The sequence below is a fragment of the Camelus ferus genome, chromosome 27, assembly GCF_009834535.1.
Source record: "Camelus ferus isolate YT-003-E chromosome 27, BCGSAC_Cfer_1.0, whole genome shotgun sequence".
Classification (NCBI taxonomy): domain Eukaryota; kingdom Metazoa; phylum Chordata; class Mammalia; order Artiodactyla; family Camelidae; genus Camelus; species Camelus ferus.
Window position 1 is genome coordinate 26,122,292 of NC_045722.1, and position 20,935 is coordinate 26,143,226.

At 45.7% G+C, this 20,935-nt stretch overlaps 1 protein-coding gene and 1 long non-coding RNA gene across 3 annotated transcripts in view; both read right to left on the reverse strand.

Annotated features, from left to right (window-relative positions):
* Positions 1 to 20,935, reverse strand: part of GABRB3 (gamma-aminobutyric acid type A receptor subunit beta3) — a 224,166-nt gene that overhangs the window by 158,921 nt on the left and 44,310 nt on the right. The window lies entirely within an intron of this gene.
* Positions 1,708 to 20,852, reverse strand: LOC116660277. The gene is made up of 3 exons (XR_004315724.1): positions 20,842 to 20,852; positions 15,315 to 15,320; positions 1,708 to 2,380 (listed from the first exon to the last, which is right to left on the reverse strand). It is a non-coding gene; the product is annotated as an uncharacterized LOC116660277 (long non-coding RNA).

A 20,935-nucleotide genomic window follows, 5' to 3' on the forward strand; every position in this document is an offset into this window, starting at 1 on the left:
CTGCAACACGTCTGGGAGACCCTAGAACCTACTGGGAGCTTTTGGCTTCCAGTCCAGCATTAAAGAGCCTGGAAGTTGTCATTCCTGTTCTCACAAGGAGAAAAAAGCTGACCACACTGAAATTCAACCACTCTTTTGAGATTCTTCTGAGAATTGAGGTCACAGGGCAAACTGCTGCTTGGAAATGGGAGAAACAGAAAGATAAGACACAGAGAATCACAGCTCGTGGGAGTAGAAACCACCGCTGTGGCCAGCAACGAGCTCACTGCCTACCTGCCAGAGACTGGACAGGGACTACCTTGAGAATTAAAAACTCTTGGGGACCCACTCAGGAGAGCTCCCGTACTCTGGTGAGTTTTTACCACCAGGAGCCCCATCAGGCCTGCAGGGTGACAACCACAGAAAAATTCCCTTGAGCTTCAGGCAAGGGGAAGGGAACAGAAACCATTCTGAAATATGCAGAGTGCCCTTTTCCCCTTAACAAAGGCCTGTCCTCGAGGAAAACCATTTTACCAGAGCCCAGCCAATGTGAGAGAAGGGTAAACCACCCCTCAAGCCCCTCCAGCCTTCCTGTTTCACTTAAGGGGGAGAAAAAGGCTGAGAAGCACTTGAGGTCACAGCCTAGGGGCCACAGGCCATGAGAAGACTGAGATGCACTCACAAGCTATGGAATGCTTCTTACTGCCACGGGAGCAGGGCTCCTGCATAATAATGAGGGATCACAGCTCAAAGAACTGAAAGGCTCGGACTCTATCTAAGGAGGAGTCTCTAGGGAAGCCCAGACAACAGACAAAAGCAAGCAAACAAAAACAAAATGCAACGGTGTTTGAGCTTGTATTATTTCTCCCTGAAGTGGAAATTTTATATTATCTGAGGTTTCTCCCCACAGCAAACTTTTCAAAGCCTGAGTTGTGGACACCCCTCCTTCCCTCACTCCCCAGACTCCTTTCCACAGGCTAATACCAGTTGATAAGGTAAATGGTGCATTCTTTGGGTTTGTGCATGTCTATCATGCATGGCATGACCCCATGTACTGAGTCAGAATGGACTCTCATCGCACGCTGGATCAACACTTACCTGAATCTACATGGGGACTTGTCTCTGCAAGGCTCTAGGCAATCAGACTCTCATCTCTCCAGCAAATGTTGCAGACTCACACTGCTTTGTGGCAGGACAGCCCATTCGTCACACTCAGAACCTTGCGGAGGGTCCCACCAAAGTTCACAGTACGATCAACAGGGCCTGGACACCACTGATGATGGGAGACTTAGCTGTCAAAATACTCTCCAGAAAACCATGCACATGGAGAATCTGACCACGGAGATCTTTAGGTCTATCAGACTAAATCTGACAACGCAATAATATCGCACCCCAGAGCTGGCACCAAGTAATGAATCTGAGGGAATGTTGACATAAGTAAGAAAACCAATTCGGGGGGATTGAAAAAGAGACAAGACAATAAAACATGCACTTAAAATATATTCCTACCCAAACCCACATACAATTGTAAGCATCTCTGTGATACACAATGTTTTGGAAACAGGTGGCCTTGCAGTTTCCAGGCCCCCACAGAGCCTTCAGAATGCTCACTGCATGGGAAGCGTGATTCTAAAAATTCAATTATCTGTAAGCACAAGGTTGGGAAAAATACTTCTGAAGAAATGCGTCATCCTACTGAAATAGGATAAATAATGGTCTGTTCTAGAAGTGTAAGCATTTATCGCTATTAATGTGATTCTTCTCTGAATTCCTTGGAAATAAACGTTACTTACATATGCTTTTTTAGAAAATCATACTATTGGCCTTCTGCCTGAGAATGAAAATCTTGGGAAAGATGCAAAGTCAATACAGCGTGATCTGCTTATTAGTCAACTAACTTCCCAACGCCTGAGCACTCAGAAGTGGCCTGTCTCCCTCTGCATTTCCGTGAAGACCCAGCTGTCCAGCACACTTTCTCCCGCACGTCTCAAATCCTATGGAGAAGCAGGACCTCAGATAAAACAGGAAGCAGGAAGCAAATGTGTCAGTTCTCACTTCCACTCCAGGACCCTCCACTCCCCACCACCCAGAGTTTCAGAGAGGGGATGCAGAAAGTTCAATCTGTTCCCTTGGGTTGCAAACAGAGACTGAAATATCTCACCCCACTCCCAGTACAAGCAGTTTTCAAGTCAATGAGTTGGTAAATCATGCAGAAGCTAGCTAAAGAAAATTGGCCCTAAATATAAGCTCCTTGAAGGCTGAGTAACAATGCTCTCCTTACAACTGAATCCCCATCTCCACTGTTACTCCTGTCAGATTCAGGGCCGTGATCAAGGTAGGTGCCATCAAATGCTTGTTTTTTTCTTTGCATGACAGATCTGAGAAAGGACTTGGAAATCATCTGGCACTTCATTCACCCCACCTCCCTCCCCACCTTAGCGCTGATCAGGAGCCCCAGCTCCTCAGCTAAGCCAGCCTCCATGAATCACGCCCAGCAAAGGGGCCGAAACAGCCCCCGTGCAATCTGCAGAAAAGACAGATGCAAAGCAGGCTGCCAGGTTAGCCTCTCTGACTGCCAAAGAAATGTCAACTGATTGTACCCCAGAAGGAGAGGGGGACAGATGGGCTGACGTGACTAATGTCATTAGCCTATTTGCCTCTGGGAATCAGAAACCCAGAGAAAATACAAGAGTATATACCCATATGCTGCACGAAGGTAAGGGCTGGGACTACTGCGGCTTGTTTCTTGGTAAAAAGAAGTATCTATTCTCTATGGCATAGCCTTCCATTCCGCTTGCAAGCTGGTTGTGAATATCAGAGTGAAATCTATTAGAATTCAATTGGTCGCTATGTGACCACACTCAGGGAATTACAATTATAACACATTTATAGGGGACTCTTCTCTGAATATAAAAGCAGAGTGAGAAGCAATCCACAACAAGAAAAAAGCTTAAAAGAGTCTTATGCAAAAAGATAAAAATAGAATAGAGAAAAATTTTTTAACTGAAGAAAAATAGATATAATCAAGAGAAGAAGTATAACAGCAGAAGAATGAAAGGGAAAGGAAGAGAAAAGTGAAGAGAGGGCCTAACGGGAGGGGGAAAAGGTATTCATGGGGCTAATCCTCCCTCTTTCAAGCTCATCATTGCCATTCCCCTAGATCTCCCCCAAACTCCCACTTCGCCTGTGTCCAACAGACGCACGTTTATTCTCCTGAGAGTCAGCTGTCAGAAACTTCGTCTCTTAAAATGTGAGTTTTGAGGACTGTGAAAAAGAAAGCTGACGTAGTAAATCTGATTCAACCACCGCCACCATCATAACAAAAAAAAATACGTATCATTTATCTTTGAGTGAGCTGTATTGAATCTCTATAATAGTAACATAACTACCGAATTTAGATTAAATAGCCAAAATTTTAATAAAGCAAAGGAAAACAAGAATGTCATTCTTCATACAGGGTGATGAGTTTCTGAGTTTACATTAAGCAAATCTATCAAAACAGTTGAAAAAGGAAATCAACAGATTAAAAAGCCAATTGAGAAGCAGGAATACAAATATTCAGATGAACATTGGTCAGGGCTTAAAAAGAAACTTCCAGAGCTAGGAAGGAGTCATGCCTGCTCCCACCAGGACAAGATTCCCTGGGGTACGACATGAGGTGCTCGCTCGTAAGGTCTTGCCTCCGTAATGGGGAATAATTAAACCTAGACTGAGCTACGCTCCAGTCCTGGCTGATCAAAAGTAAAAGCAAGACTCCGAAAGATACAGCTGTTTTCAAAAACTTAACTGTGTCCCAAAACAAAGTCCAAGAATTTTTATAGAAAGACAAAAACTATCTAGCACTCAGCAAGTGAAAATGCACAATATCTTACATCCAAACAGTAACTACCAGCCATGAAAATACATAAAATACATTAAAAAGCATGAAAATATAACCCATAATGAGGAAATCTCAATTAATCAAACAGGGACAGACTCAGAACTTACAAAAAAGGTACAAGGACATTTAAAAAGTTGTTATAATTCTATTATATACTCAAAAGGAGACGTGAAGGATACAAAAAAGACTGAACTTTCAGAAATGAAAACTACAGTATCTGTGATAAAATATACAGACATAGATGGGAGTAACTGCAGACTAGACACTGCAGAAGAAAGGATCCATGAATCTGAGGACACAGAAGTAGAAACTACAGAGGGAAAAGGAAAAGAAAAAATAGAGTGTAATGAAGCTTTTTGAACTGAGCGAAAATGAAAACATAACATACCAGAACTGCAGGTACTACTAAAGCACTTAAGAAAGTTGTAACACTGAATGTCTATTTTTAGAAAGTAAGTTTTCAAACTAATGACCTTTATTTCTACCTTCTAAAACTGAAAAAAAAAAATAATGAGATCAAAGGAGGCAGAATAAAGAAATAATAAAGATTAGACTAGAAATCAATGAAATAGAAAAAAACCAATATAGAAAAATCAATAAAACCAAAACCTGGTTCTTCAAGGTCAATCAGTCTTTATCAGACAAAGAAAAACCAACCAACAAACAGAGAAAGCAAAGATTATCAGTATCAGAAATGAGTGAGGTGACATCATTTCAGGGTCTGCATGTGTTTAAAAAAAGACAAGGGAATGTTACAAACAAATTCATGCTGATATTCTACAACTCAGATGAAACAGTCAAATTCTTTGGAGACGTAACCTACCAAAGCTCATTCAAGAAACAACAGATAACATGAGAAACCCTACACCTATTAAGGAAATTAAATTGTTAGGTAAAATTTCCCCACAAAGGTTCTATTTTCAGTTGTAAACCTTACCAAACCCAAAATGGTTAATATGAATACTATACAAATGATTCCAGAAAACTGACAAGTAAATAGTGCTTCCCAGCTTGTTTTTTAAGGTCAAAATTACACTGATACCCAAATCTGACAGAGAAATCACAAAAAAACTACAGATCAATATCCACGTTGAAACTTCATGTGAAATTCTTAAAAAATCAAATCCAACTGCATGTGAAAATGATAATATACTTTGATCTAGTTGAGTTTATCTCAGCAATCTAAGGTAATTTTTAAATTGATCAATGTAATCCAACATATTAACAAAAGAAAAATCATACTATCATCCCCATAGATACAGAGGAAACAATTCTTAGTTCTAAATTTCAATATCAATTCCTCATTGAAAAAACTCAGCAAACTAGGACTGCAGGAAAACTTCTTCAACCTAATAAACAGTATCTATGAACACTTACTATAAACATTATAATTGATGGTAAAAAGACGAACCACTCTCCTTCTAAAAATCAGGAAAAAGACAAGATTAGTATTCTTACACCTTACCAACACTGAACAAGAGATTCTAGCCAGTGTAATAAGGCGAGAAAAAGAAATAAAAAGCATCCAGATTGGAAGGATAAGGTAACACTCTCTTTATTTGCAGGTGATATGATTGCCTATCTAGAAAATCCACTGGGATCTACAAAAAAGCTACTAGAAGTAACAAATGAGTTTAACAGGATTGCAGGATGCAAGGGCAATACACAAAAACCAGCTTCATTTCTACATACTAGCAACAGTCAATTGGAGACTGCAGTTTAAAAAAACCTCCATTAATGACAGTGTCCAAAAATAAGAAATAGAGATGGATACAGCAAAAGATGTGAAAGAATGTTCGTAACAGCCCTTTTTCTTTAATAATCAAACCTGGAAAGAGCCAAAATAGCCATCAATAGGTGAATGGATAAAAACACTTCCACAGAATACTTACAGCAATAAAACCAAAAAAAACTATTGATACACACTTTACTATGAATAAATCTCAAAAAATTATGCTAAGTAATAAAATCCAGACAAATAAGAGTACACACTATATGAGTTATGTATGTAACGTTCTAGAAAATACCCATCAGTATAGATGGGGCATAGGGGTGGGAGCCTGGAAGGAAGGGGTTACCAAGGAGCCCAAGGAACCTTTTGCGGGGAATGGATTGTTCATTTCCTTAACTGTGGTGATGGTTCCACAAGTGTACGCGTAAGAGCTCATTACATGGTGTAATTTAAGTGTATGCAGTTTAGGTAGGTCAGTTACATTCTCAATGGAGTTTTTAAAAACATACCCAAAAAAAGTAAGGGATGGACAGATAAAGTACTTGGTTTCCCCACAACAACAAAAGATGTTAAACAAAACCAAACAAAACAAAAATGCCCTACTCCACTCAGTGTTAATGCATTTCAATCCAAAAAATGCATCAGATGTCACCCAGGCTCTACCCACCTTCACACCTCAGGGAGTCTCAGCTCAAAAAGTGATCCGGGCACCAGCTATGGAAAGCATCCACTGTGTGGGAAGCAGCCACTCAGACAGCACAGATTACTTACTCATCAGCTTTTCCCACAAGAGTGCTCCATACAGCAGTGTCAAAAAAGCCTAGAAGACTTGCCTTGGAAATTCATACTGAGCAGTTATTTTTCATGAAGCCAGATAATATTCACTTACGGCTTTTTTTTTTTTTCTGTTCCTTTTTATTTTATGGCACAGTATGACTGGGTAACATGTTCATCCCTTCTACCAAGCATTCATTTAGCATCTACTGTGCACAAAGAAATGGACAAACTGCAGTTAGGAAGAAAAAAGGTTTGCTCCTTTTATAGTGACATCGGTGTTCATTTAAAATAAAATTTTTTAAAAAACCAAATTAAAACAAGTAGAAAATAAGAACAAATGCACAAGTAGAAGAAACATAAATATGACGCACACAGAGACCTGAAAGTAAGAGCAATGAGCCAGGTGGAGCCATCCACAAGGGTTTTCCAGGAGGAAGAGAATGCTGGGTTTACTCTTACATTTATTCATCGAGATTCTTGAAGCCAGATCTCTACCTGAAAAAAAAAAGGGAATCTCAGCCTCCCACCCGCCCTCCTGTACCTTCAGTGAGTCGGGGGGGGGGTGCAACTTCCAATGGAAAAGAGGACTCGTATTTAAGAAGCAGCGCTGAGGCTGCAGCTCTGCACCAGGCAACGTGCAAATGCCAAGAAAAATGGGGATGTGCTTTCCATCCTAGAAGGACTCACACAGTCAAGGAGAAAGGAGCACAGGAATGCATGATTGCAAACATATGGTACCTATTTTTAACAAAAACGTACCAGATGCTATGGGATCATGGAAGAAAGTATCTATGGAAGCCAGAGGGTCTTCATGGAGAAAATATTTGCACTGAATGCTGTGGATGAGGTTCTTAATAGAGAAGCAGGACAGGTGTGCTTCGACAAATATTCTTGTCAGGAAGTTAGGAGAGAAGATTTGTATTAAAGGAATGTCATACTGTCAGCCTAGGGGATCGATGGTAAGATCAGAAGCAGAGAACTCAGTAAGGGCAAGGCCACAAAAGTCCAAGTGAAAACTGCCAAGATGTTGAATTAAAACAGTGGCATTCAGGATGAGAAACAGGAGAGAGACTTAAGTATCAAGGATGCTGAGTCCATCAGAGTGAATGTCTAACTAGAGGTCCAGGCTGAGGGGGAGCTGGGGTCAGGGATGAACCCGTTTGTCTTGGGTGATGGGAACGGCAGGCCTACAGTTTCCTCCATTATTTCATCCATTTCGGAGATGCATTCGCTACTGGGAATGGTGAAATTTGAGATGCTTCCAACACAGCCACGTGGAGAAAGACACACTTGTCCCCTGCAGATGGAATTGGGGGCTCACTGCCACAGACTGAGGTGTCAGATGCTGCAAGGGGTCTCTGTCTGATGCAGTGTGGGTACTGCCCTTTAGATCTCCTGATTTTGGGCAATTTTCGCATGAAGAGTTTAGACAAGTATGTGGTTTTGTGCAGCTTCAGTATGAAGAGTTTCAGCATAACAATGGGGTCATGAGTCACACTGAATGAAAAGGCTGCAGAGGAGGAGAGGAAAAGAGCGTCCCTGGACAATGATGCAATGCACAGCCAGGTCAGAGATCCCCAAGAAAATGCTTTAAATACTATTCCCAGAGACGTTCCATAGAAGAAAATTAAAAAAAGAACTATGTTCTTCTTCTAGAGTTGTAATCTAAACAAAGACGAAAATGGATTGTTCTACACGAGAGTTATTTCCAAGAAGCAAGTCCTGTCCCTACTGGCTCCCAAAGAAATCAGGCCGCAGAAGCAGAGAGCAAAGCCCAGGATGGCAGGAAGCTCACCGTGCTACCGAGTCCAAACTCGTTCTGCTCCCCGCACTACAGGCCAATAATTTGGGAGACGAGGTGTTGGGGCGAGGAATAGCGACTTTATTCAGAAAGCCGGCAGACCAAGAGGATGGCAGACTGATGTCTTGGAGAATCATCCTGCTCCAGTCAGAATACAGGCTCCTTTTATATATTAAGGAAAAAAAAAAAATAGGAGAGGCTTTGCAGTTGGTTGTTGCAAACTTCTTGGTGTAGGAATCCTTTGTTCCTGCAGCTGTCCACATGGGCCAGCTCATGGTGCTCCTGCAAAACCTCCAACAAAACAAATATTCTCTATTCTGCAACTAACAAGTTATCTTTACATGAGTGAAGAGCTAGCAAGAGTAAGCCTAGAAAACAGGGCAGAGTGGTTAAAGCTAAAGGAACAGATCAAAAATAGAGTTGGATTTGTTCTTTTCTATTATACCTGGTCCGCTAACCCCTGCTCAATACAGTGCAGGTGGGGCAGTGCCAGGGCAAGCGCGCCCACCGGCGCCAGGCACAGGGCGAGGCAGCGGGCAGCGGGTGGGGCTGCTCCGACCAGGGCAAGTGCAGAGAAAGACCTTTCCTTTCTCATGGCCGCAGGCAGCAACAGAAAGCACCTGTCCCGGTGAAGCTTAGATTCTAATGGGGGAGAGAATATAAAGAAACAGACAAATAATTAAATAAGGTAACCTGGACACTCTCTGAGGGACCAGAATGGAGGGGAGCAGCTGTTTTCAATACAGGGGAGGCTTTCTGATGAGGAGGCATCTGATTATAGATTTGAATACTGAGAAAGCTCTTGCCCCTAGCAGACAGGGGACAGACGGGGGGCAAGGAGACACGTGTCAAGGGCCGAGGGACACAGAGCTTAATGCACCGGTGGAATGTCAGGATGTCCAGGAGGTCAGAGTACTGGGTCTGTGGAGGAGGCGGACAGAAGGGCAGGACAGGGAAGGGGACAGAGAGCAGGGCCAGGGGGACATAAAGGATCGGAGGAATTTAAATGGGGAATATAGTGCTTAATTTCCAAGTCACTCCAGCTACCATGCGAGGAGAGGGAACAACAGGGGAAGAAAGAGGCCAGCCCGGATGCCGTGGGGGAAGACAGGTCGGCAGAAAACGCATTTGTACAGATGTGGTGGGCGGCACTCTGCAGGTTTCTCTGCAGAGGGAGGAAGCCAGACGCCACTGATTCAAGAGCTCTGTCCCAGACATTTCAGACTTGAAGCACTCAACCCCCCAGGAGTTGTTTAGAATGGGAATCTGGCCCTCGGGACGAGGGGCGTGCACTATCCCTTAGTGATGTTATTAGAGTGCCTGTGACCTTGGAAAGCCAGGGAAGGATGGCAGAGGGCGGGCACTGAGCTTGGGAAGGCTAGGGAGGAGGTTCCACACATGAAGACGAGCACAAAGAGCTCCCAGCACGACTGGAGGAGGTGGGCAGGGGGCAGAGGAAGCCATGCCCTGCAGGCTATACTGCAGGCCATACTGGCTGGGAAACACAAAGGAAGTCACACCAGGGCCAGGGCGCTAAACTCCTATAACAGAAAAGAACAAATCTGACCCCGTATTAGATCTGTTCCTTTGGCTTTAACCCTGGGCCCCATCTTCTAGGCTCAGTCTTGCCAGCTCGCACCTTTGTTAAAGCAATGTTGCCTTTAGCCTGAAATACACAGAAGAGCCTGTTCTCAAGGCTCTGACCTTTAAGGGTATTAACACTTTTGCCCTCCTATAAAGATAAGCTGCAGAATAGAAAATCATGTTTGTTGTGTTAGAGGTTTTACAGGAGCACCATGGCCTGACCCACATGGGCAGCTGCAAGAACAAAGAATTCCTACAGGAAGAAGTTTGCAACAAACAACCACACACCCCCCCCTTTTCAGTATAAAAGGAGCCTGAATACTGTCTTGAGTAGGACAGCTCTCCAATACATTAGTCTGCCGTCCTCTCCGTCTGCCAGCTTTCTGAATAAAGTTACTATTCCTTGCTCCAACACCTCATCTCCCAATTTATTGGCCTGTCGTGCAGCAAGCAGATCAAGTTTGGATTTGAACAGGACCACAGGAGGAGACCACTGAGAGTCATGGGGTGGGGCGCAGAGAAAGGGCTCTGTGGCTGGAGGCGAACCAGCCTTGGGGGCATGAGTGGGGAACGGTCCCGGATGACTCTGGCTGGGAGACGGGAGGTGCTCAGTTCCAGAAAGCAGCCGAGGGAGGGTTGCAGCACTGAGAGCAGGAGCAGGGCTTGCTTGGGTGAAGGCATGTTTGCAGAGGAAGGGCGGTGAAGCCGTGAGGATACCCATGGGGACTCCCTCCCAAAAGCCTTTTCATTACTCTTCCTGATGTGAGACGCAAGGTCATCTCCGGAACGCGGGTACGTGGCACGAAGAAGGTTCTGTGTGGCAGAGGGGAGGGTGGAAGGGGAAGCAAGTGGCTGTGGATCAGCAGTGAGACATGGTCTGGTCCGCAGTGCCATGAACAGGCTCTGACTGAGGGTCTGTAGGGTGTGTGGGTGGATACCTGAGGGGAGCACCAAAACGGGTCTCCAAGAGAGGGCTTCACATGGTGGCCGCTTCAGGGCAGAACTAACCCTGGGCAGGGGCAGGGGTGCAGGAGCTCGAGGAAAAGCCGCGCCCCCCCCAACCCTAGTTTCCATCAGGTGGTGGGCGGGGCTGAGGGCGCTCTGATGGGACCCTGGTGACAGGCGCTCCTGTGCAAGTGCACCTTCCTCAATCTCTCACCGGATGTGTCCACCTTACCTCTTCCCTGCGGGCATGCTGTGCCTCAGGAAAAAAAAATCAAGTGAATTAGCCAAAAACAGGACAGAAGTACAGTGGAAAGGTCCAGGCATCTGCTGATGACAGGCCTGAAGTGCCCTGCAAGGCTGGCTCGCTGGGGAGGCTGGGGGAGCACCGCAGACAGAAGGAAATCCTGACACAGGCCAGCAATGCAAACCGTGGCAGCTGTGCCCTTCCCTGCAACACGTGGGAACGCCGTCCAGGGAGCTGCTGGCAATATTCCGATGCATGATCCTGGGCAACTTATGGAACTCCTCAGCCTCAGTTTCTTTACACATAGTACCAGTTTCAGAACAGACCTGCCTATAGTCCTGAAGACTCTCATTGTGGTGATTAAATGAGATGATACTTGCAAACTGCTGAGTCCAGTGTGTGAAATACAATAATCCCCCAGCAGCTCTCGATGGCTGCTATCAGCACTGTTGTTAGTACAGACAACGTGGTGAGCGATGAAGTCACTCGAGACGGTCGCTGGTGCACCGAAGTTTGACAAATATTTGTCCAGGACAAATCTGAACCCGTGGAGAACACACCAGGAACAGAGAAAGGGAACCATCACTTGCCTCAAGGGGAGATAAAACACATCCCAAAAAAGCAGCATGTGAAAAGTTACGAAGCCACACAGCCGTCAGGTATGAAAAACAGAGTTCTGGTTAAATTTAGATGCGCTGACGGCGTGCAGACAGGACAGCAAAAAGCCGGCGGAGGGCTGACGGGGGAGCCTGTAGGAGACTAGGTGTGAGTGACCTGAAAGATGAGGGGGATGTGGCCTGGGGAGAGGCCATCACTCTCCTGGACCAGCACTGAGGGACGTAGGCAGGACAGAATGCAGGAGACCTGAGCTGGTTAATAAACAGACAGGAGGTCAGAAAGGTCTGAAGAAGGGCAGATAAAAACAACTGTCTGAAGCCACCACTGCTGGGCTGCTGAGGGGATGCAGAAAAACCAACCCCAGAATATGCCACTTCGGCAGGTGGATTATTTTGAGCTGAAGTCAGGAAACGCTTTTAACGTCCCCTTTAAACTGCCTGAGAGAGCTGAAAAGGGGTCTGTACCAGGAAGAGGGCTACCTCTAGAGACAGCTTTTTCCCCTGAGAGACAACTGCACGGCAGGGCAAACTCTGTCCACCAAACACCTGTCCATCTCGTCTTCCCGTGAAGCCCAGAGCCCATCCGTTTCCTTGGCTCAGGAGGCAGAGAAGCCTCCACTGGCCGACTGCTTTCAAGTCTCATATCTTTGTGGGAATTCTGTACATAGGAAATTAAATGTTTTTCTCCTGTTAGGCTGTGTTACATCAATTTAATTATTAGACCAGCCACAAAACTTAGAAGGGGAAATTTTTTGTCCTCTACACTGCAAAGTCAAATTTGAGTGTGGAAGGTCCTTAGAAGCCTCTCAAAGAACCAAGCAGAGAACAGGGCGACAGATAATGACAGTCAGAGAGGATCCTCCTACATTTGTGTGTGGGATGGGCTGCCTCGCAGAAGACAGAGGCAAGAAAACCCACACAGTGTAATAAGACTCTCACAGAGATGCCACGTTATGACAATAAGTCATGAATGTGCCAAGTGTGGAGCCAGGAGGCTATGACTTACCACCGGTAATTACACTGAACAAATGGTGAAACACTCACCGTTTGTAAACTCAGTTCTCCTACCAGTCCTGAGCACACAGGTCATGTATGCTGTTGACAGTGAGACTCTAGAGGATGTTGCTAATGTACATGGGTTGGTCTGTTGGTCCTGGAATCATGTGTAATATACTGACAGCGAGTGGATTACTCTGAATGTCTTCAAAGCCTGAATCTCATCTTTTGTTGCCTTGTATGCAAAGTGGATGTCTTTGTCGGTAAACTATGAAAAAATGTCCATGGCCTGGCATACCAGCGTGCTTTACTGCCAATCGTTTATAATCTATAGAACATGACCTTGACGGTCCAGAGATTGCTCTAAATGCCCAAACTTGCCACATCTTCCAGACACAAAAAGCAAAATCCACAGGGAGCAAGCCATGGTAAGAATACAAGCCAAACCACTGTGAAACTAAAGGCTGGTTTTCGAGTAGAATGGGAAACTGAGCTTTGCAGGAATTCCCCACACCTCCTACCGCAAATCCACCCAACCCGTGCTACAAGAAAGTCAATCGATACCCTTACTCTCAGAAGGAAATAGAAAAGTCATCATAGAAACATAAGCTGTGATTGATTTTTCTCCCAGGCCCGCAGGGGACTGGAACTGCAGAATAGCTTTCAGCAACTAAATGCCACAGGCTGACCCTCTTCCCCTGAATGGGGGTGTTAGTGCCAGTTGGACTGGAGGTGGAAACTGCCCCGAGGAAGAAAAAGCAGGTAAAAGGATGCTCATGACCCATGATCCTATTTACAGACGCAGCCACACGCTCCTAGAGCCCCCACCCAGCCATCGGCACCACGGCGCTCCCAGGCCCTCCTTCCACTTCCCGTGAACCCACCTCCCAGGTGTGCCAGGTGGTCCCTCCTGTGCGCCCCCCCCATGTACCATGTGGGGCCAACTGGTGTCCTTCAAAGTCCAACCACCCCCATTCCTGGGCTCTCAGAAGTCTGCCTGTGATCCCTCATCAGATAAAGTGTATTCCTTACTAGGCATGTTAGCCCTAACGAACTAACAATGGCCCTAGGTAATGCCTCGTCTCGCAACTGCTCAGGCTGGCTTGCTTCAGCTCTCTTGATCAGAGTCATAAACCCAAACCCCACTGTCCCTTCTCAGACCCTAAGTCTCTTACCTCACCTACAACCAATAAGACGTATGCACACACACAGCCCCCAACCCACTGTGTTCACCAATCTCTTACCCATAAAAGACCCCAACACCGACCCTCGGGGCTCACATGGGCACCTCTCATCTGTGGGGTCTGCTGCTGTCTACAGCAATGTAACCTAGTGAACTCTTCCCTTTCTCATCCTTTGCCTTTGGTAAATTCTTTTACCACTCGTGGACCAGCCCACCCGAGTCCCCAAACATGCCATTCGGGCTCCTGGCGGCACAGACTCTCGCCTCCTCTCTAGTGGCTCATGGTCTTTGTGGGCACAGCATGCAGCATAGAGCTGGGGTCGGGAGGTGGGGGCAGCACAAATGCAGAACAGACCCCAGAGGGAGCCGAGGACCAACCCTGCTGGGTGCAGGCTATTCGAGGACACTACACCCCCACCAACAGGTATGGGGACCCTTCTAGGAACTCAGGTTGGCTCCCTCCACAAACTCCATGTACTTGCTTCCAATTTCACACTTCTAATCAGGCATGAGACTGTTATGTGAAAACCCATGGCGTGCGTATTCGAGCAATGGTCGAGTATTATGAAAACTGTTCATATCAAATTTTTGTCACATTTCAATATGCCTCATTTTGCAACATCGGGATGTAAAAGCTAAATTTAAACTACTCCAACCTTGAATGACTGACAACATTAGATAACGAATATTTACTTTCTTCCAAATGCTGTTTTAAATTGCCTGAAGGAGTAAACGTATGATTCCCATACTGCATCTTATTACCCCATACTGACAGCTGTCTCCGTCGTGAAATACGTCAGGTCATCCGTCTGGACACAGATAGTCTCAGGAAGGCGGGTCCTGATTACTAACTTCACAAGCCAGTTCAAGAAATGAAGATAGTCAGAATGAGAAGAGAAGCGGTTAAAAGCAAAATCCAATTCAACAGTTAATACCCTAACCAAAGTCAACGATTCCCCAGCCCAGTGGATCATCAGACTCTGCACTGTCTGTACCCAGTGTCAGCTGCCCTGGTCATTACTTACCTCCTGGCTATCAGATTACCACTGCAATCACATACATGACAGAATCTGGGGTCCTCACCGTGTAATGGGAACACAGGGCGCTGTGACTCAGAGACCAGATGACAGTGAGCTGGCATTTATTTCACAGTATTGAGGGACCCAGAGAGAAATATTTTTTTTACTTAGCAACTTTTCAATCTCTTTTCCCCTCCCCCAACCCAAAAGGTATCAGGGTTCCCTCAAACCACAAATACTTTTTCTTAAGAATGAGAGTTCTCCGATTCATGAATTTTTATAGTATTTCTTCCTAACCCTTTTTACATACAGACAGACAGCTAAGTACACAGTCCCAGAGAAATCTCCCAGTTATTTCAAAAGGAAGAAAGATTCTTCAAAAATCAGAAACTGAAAAAGAAGCTGGGAATAAAGACTGAAACATGAAACCTATAAACCCAGAGTCAAGTCATGCTGGCGTTCCAAAGAATCTATTCGCTTTCTTTTATCATAAAGCTTTCAAAGAATGTCAATTTCATCACTGAGTCAAACAAAGCACTCAAAAGTGGGATTCAAACCAGATCCTAACAGGAAAAATTAAAAAAAAAAAAAAAAAACTCAAAAGTTGAAATGTTGAATGGAGAGGGAACAGTTTGTTTTCAAGGGCTTCATTCTCCTTGCATCCATCAGGAAGTCTCCACCAGCACTCCTGAGGCCAAGTGGACGTGCGTGTGCTTGAGCAGCTGGACCCAATAGGTGGGGCCAGAAATCCTAACCCTCTTGAAGGTTGGGTTCGAGGGTCCACACCCCATGTGTTCACAGCAACCCTTCTTGGGCTTCTCCGTCTAATTACTCAAGGCTCCTCAGTGATTTTGCTGAGACACCAAGAAAAGCCAAACTGGCAGATGTCGGCTGGGCCCTCCACATCCCGGAGGGTTTTAAGGGAATGTCTCAGAATGAACGCTGCAGAAGCCTGGCGCCCACAGCCGGAGTTCAATTAGCACTTCCTGCATGCTCACAGATGAGCTTTCCAACTGCTGTGGGTAGATGTAACCGGTGTCCAGGTTCTTGTCCCATCCCAGAAAGAATTCAGAGACAAGATGCGGACGTTAAGAAGGTAAAGTGAGGATTTATTAAGGGACATCTAGATAGTACACTCTTAAGTGGGCAGGCTCAGGTGAGCAGCTGCCCTGAGTTCCTTTGGCAAGTTTGTTCCATAGAGTATAAAACTGAATGGGTGGAATACTCACTGGGGAAGGAAGGGTTTGGGGTCGTGTCCCCTGATTTCCACCCCAGCTCCAATTTCCTGAAGGGAGGAGGGATTTTTGTCCTTATTTAGGCTGGATCAGAAGTGTCACGGCGTCGGTGCATGATGGGTACTTCTGATCTGCAAGGCTAATTGTATTGTAATGAGGGCATAATGAGCAAAGTTTACATTCAGACACTGGAGATTCCTGCCTTTTCCCACTTTTTTTGTTGGCCTCCAGGCCACCTGTCACCCCAAAACCTGTGACCACTTATCAGCCCAGAGGTTCCTGCTTTTCTTTCTCTGCCCAGGGACCCCTGGTGCTTACATGATGTAGGGTTTCTGCATTTGGCCCCCATGCCCCTTCTTTCTGCCAAATTCCTACCACTTGGCCTGCGTCCCCCTTTCTCGGCTCATGTCTAGCTACCTGCCTGCTCTGACAAACCCACAGCTCTACCCCAAGCTGCCTCTACTCAGTATCACTCAGAAAAGAGGTCTGCATTCTTCAAATCGGAATGCAGTTATTTTCTAATGAAGCCCCAGCGTATGCAGGCCCCAGACATCAAATCTTCCACACTCCTCCATCTAACTTCTTTCTCCCTTGGCTCAGTTTGCCCCGTTGAGGAAAGGAGTCCTCTCAACACGAGTAGCCAGCAGGCTTTCAAACAGGCCAAGGTCCCACCCCGGACCTCACTGAAATGGGCTGCGAGTCGGGGGGTGGATGGGGCGACCGGGATCAGCTCTAAGAAAGCTGAGGGCACTGCAGATCCAGGCAACACCGTGGAGGCAGAAGGGTGACTGACTGGATTCCTTGTTTATAACCAGAATTTGAGAACCCAGGACTAAAAGATTTCAGGACTCCGTGGACTTCTGGCTGGTTCTCCTTCCGGGTCAATCGGAGTCTTGGTGAAAAAGGCACTCAAGGTAGAATATAAACTACAAGATGAGCTGTGACAATTTAAAGTGGCCTCGCACCTTCCTTTCTTGTGATTTGGGTTGCAGGGGAAAATTCCAAGGCAATTCATTCACTGAACTCTGACGTTCAGCCCTCACATCTGACAGAACTTCAAGGTTGGCAACGTCTTTACACATCATCTTGGCAACCCTTTTGATTTTACAGGCGTGGAAGCTAAAGCCCAAGGCAAAGTTATTCATTCAGAAATACAATGGCTAACTAGGAAGACAGTCGGAGGACTCGGGGTTTCTGCCTCTGTTCATTCAAATGTGGTTCGTGGAGCCAAAGGGCTTGCTTTTGGTATTTTCCCCGTGTGTCAGAACCGGCTGCGCCTGCACCCCTGGGCTCCTCACTCAGCCTGATCCTACTGCCTTTCTGCTCCCACTGCTTTGCCTCAGGGGACTACCAGCTTCAAAGCATTTTAGATTTTAGCATTCAATTCCCTGGAAGGTGACTTCATTTTAATAATAATACAAAAGCGCTCAACCCTAAGACTTAGCAAGCGGCTTCCAAAATGTCACTCAAAAAAGGGCCTTTGTACTTCCATTGAGAGCATTTCAAGTTCTGCCCAAGATAAGCACAGTACTAAGGGGAGGGAGGAGTCCTGAAGTCACAGGAACCGGAGCAAGGGAAACTCACAGGAAACTCAATGTGCAGAAGAAATCTGTCAAACTAGTATTATCAGTTAGCATCTCTGCAAGGTCGCGATATAAAATTATGTGTGCTTTGAACAGCCTTATACACATCGTTTACCTTTTCCTATAATAAAATTATGTGACTCTTTGGAACGCTGTATCCTGCTTTGGTGTAGACATTCTTCGTAATTCCGCATCCCTGGTAAGTAGAGTATCTTGGAATACAATCCCTGCCGAGGGTAGCTGTTCTCACACTAAGAAATCCCACGTTTTGGCATTCCTCGGCTGTAATTTGGCAAAGAATGAGCTTCTCAGGTTTAACTTAAGCAAATAATTATCCCTACCCACATGCAGACACAAAGCTGAACACACACGGGCGTGGAGGTGGCCAGCACAGACACACCCCCCGCCTCCAGCCATGGTCACTGTTCCCAGGACCCTGGGGACCAAGGTTATGACTACTCTCTCTTCCTGCCCATGTGGCAAACCAGTGCCCACGGTTCCTAAAGTGTTGACTGAAATAAATGCACAGCCTAAAAGCTGAGAGTTATGTTTTATTTGGCGGACGCTTCTGAGGACTCAGCCTGGGGAGGACAGCCTCTCAGGTCCCCTCTGAGGGACTGCTCTGAAGGGGCAGGGGAGGAGCCAGGATGTATAGGAGTTTTACAACAAAGATCAGGCAGTCAGAACATTAAAAGATCACTGTTAACTAAAGAAAACCAGACAGCTCAATAAAGAATTTAGCACTTTCTAGGTATGGGAAGGTGCAAAGGTCTGAGCTCATTGAAATTTCCTTTGAGACACACCTAGCTGTCTAGGGCTGCAACAGAAAAGAACAAATCTGACCCCATATTAGATCTGTTCCTTTGGCTTTAACCCTGCGCCCTGTCTTCTAGGCTCAGTCTTGCTAGCTCTGCACCTTTGGTAAAGAAATGTTGCCTTTAGCCTGAAATATGCAGGAGAGCCTATTCTCAAGGCTCTGGCCTTTAAGGATATTAACACTTTTGCACTTCTATAAAGATAACAAGCTGAAGAATAGAAAATAACATTTTTTTGGTTAGAGGTTTTGCAGGGGCACCAGGACCTGACCCGCACGGACTGATGCAGGAACAAACAATTCCTACACCAGGAAGTCTGCGACAACCAACCACACCCCCTCCCCTTTTTAGTATAAAAGGAGCCTGAATTCTGACTTGGGGAAGATGGTTCTGTAAGACATTCATCTGCCATCTTCTCAGTCTACTAGTTTTCCAAATAAAGTCACTATTCCTTGCCCCAGCACCTCATCTCCTGATTTATTGGCCTGTCGTGTAGCGAGCAGAACAAGTTTGGACTCAGTAACAGGGCCAGTGTTCTGTTCTTTCCCGTCCCTCAGGGGGCACCACTGGGGGTGGCAGCAGAGGCCAGGCTGCCTGCTTGTTTGCATCCTGAGTTCCCTCCACTCACTGTCAGGGGTGGCGGTAGTGGCTGATGACTTTCTGGCCGCAGCATTCTTTGTTTATTGATATGGCTGGCAGTATTTTTCATTCACAAGCTCCAACTGATAATTTGAAAACAGAAAAGACACCAATATCCAAGAACAGCGCCAGTGTTCCCCTCTGCATTTCTTTTCAATAAGAAAGAATGTCAGAAACAAACTTGTTAGCCATGAAGTATGAGCAGATGCCCCAGCAGCACATCTCACAAGCTGGAAACACCCTCCTGTGTTTTTGGTTTTCTCACGTTTCGTCTGCTGCCCCAGTCCACGTGTTCATCACTCTGCTCTCCTGGCTACTCTCCAACAAGCCAAGCTTTTGTATTTGTGTTTATTTATGCAGAGCTCCTTACGGAGAACACGCCTCTCCCAGGGCACATTCTGCCCATCCCCCTGAAATGACACTTGTTCTGCAACCCTTTCTCTTCTGCTTGCAGAAGGAATCTGACAGCATCAAGGGCTTCCCCCACCCCCTCCCCCACCAGGCTACTTGGGCGCGGTTAGTGCACAACACAGTGTTGAAGTTGGCTGCGACCTGCCGAATGCAACTGGTAAAGTGTAACCTCCTTGAGGACAGATGCCCGTCTCTATTCACCCCTGTCCCTTCCAGTGCCTCTCACTCTGTCCAGGACAAACATTCAGCAGATATCTGTAGAATGAATTGGTTATGTGAATGAAAAGTATTCCCAGCCAATCAGTAAATAAAGGGCGCTGTGGCCCTCAAGTCATCAGCCACTACCTCCACCTCCAACAGTGAGTGGAGGGAACTCAGGATGCAGACAAGCAGGCAGCCCAGCCTCTGCTGCCACCCCCAGCGGTGCCCCCTGAGGGACTCAGGATGGGAAAGAACAGGACACTGGCCCTAGATACTGGGTGCATCTCAAAGGAATGATCTTCATGAGCCCAGACCCTCCCACACATAGAAAAGCACTAAATTCCTGAACTTGAAATATCTGGTTTTCTTTCATTAACAGTTATCTTTTGATGTTCTGACTACCTGGTTTTTGCAAAAACTCATGCATCCTGGCTTCTATCTTGCCGCTTTGGAACAGTGTCTGCGAGCAACCCGAGAGGCCACCTCCTAGGCTTGAGTCCTCAGAAAGTCCGCCGAATATAACACAACTCTCAGCTTTTAGGTTGCGCACATACACAAGTAAGTCTGGATTCTTGCAGGCTTGTGAAGAGTTTCAACTGAGAGTATATTTTCCTGGCAAAGTTGTTAGTGGCTGTAACTTCAGCCGTCTTTGCTGGTACCACGTGAGATGTTCAGACAAGCTCATGCCTCCAAAACAGAAAAGAGCTTTACCTCATAGCAAGCAACTGGTAATGACGCTTACATAGGAATTATTTCTAATTTCTTAAGGTTTTTAATTCTTCATGTCAAGTTATTTCAAATACTTTCAGACTTACAACATTGCAAAAGTAGTACAAAAAATTTCCCATATAACATTTGCCCAGCTCCCTGTTAACATCATACAAAACCAGAGTAAAATGACCAAAACCAGGAAATCAACAGTGGTACTTCCACTTGCTGACCTTACTCACATTCTAGCTACAAATCCACCAATGTCCCTCTCTGGGCCAGGATCCAAACCAGGATCACACGCTGCACCTTGTTATCTTCTGGTTCCTTCGTCTCTTGATTCTTGAACCCTTCCTCCCTCTTTCTTTGCCTTTCACAATTTTGACACTTTGAGGAGTGGGCAAGGTAGCTTGTAGAGTATCTGTAATTTGGGTTTGTCTGATGTCTCCTCATGATTCAGTTTAGGTCATGTGCTTCAGGCAAGAATATCACAGAAGAGCACAGGAAACTATATTCACTATCTTGTAATAACCTCTAATGGCAAAGAATATGAAAACGAATATACGTCTATATATGCATGACTGGG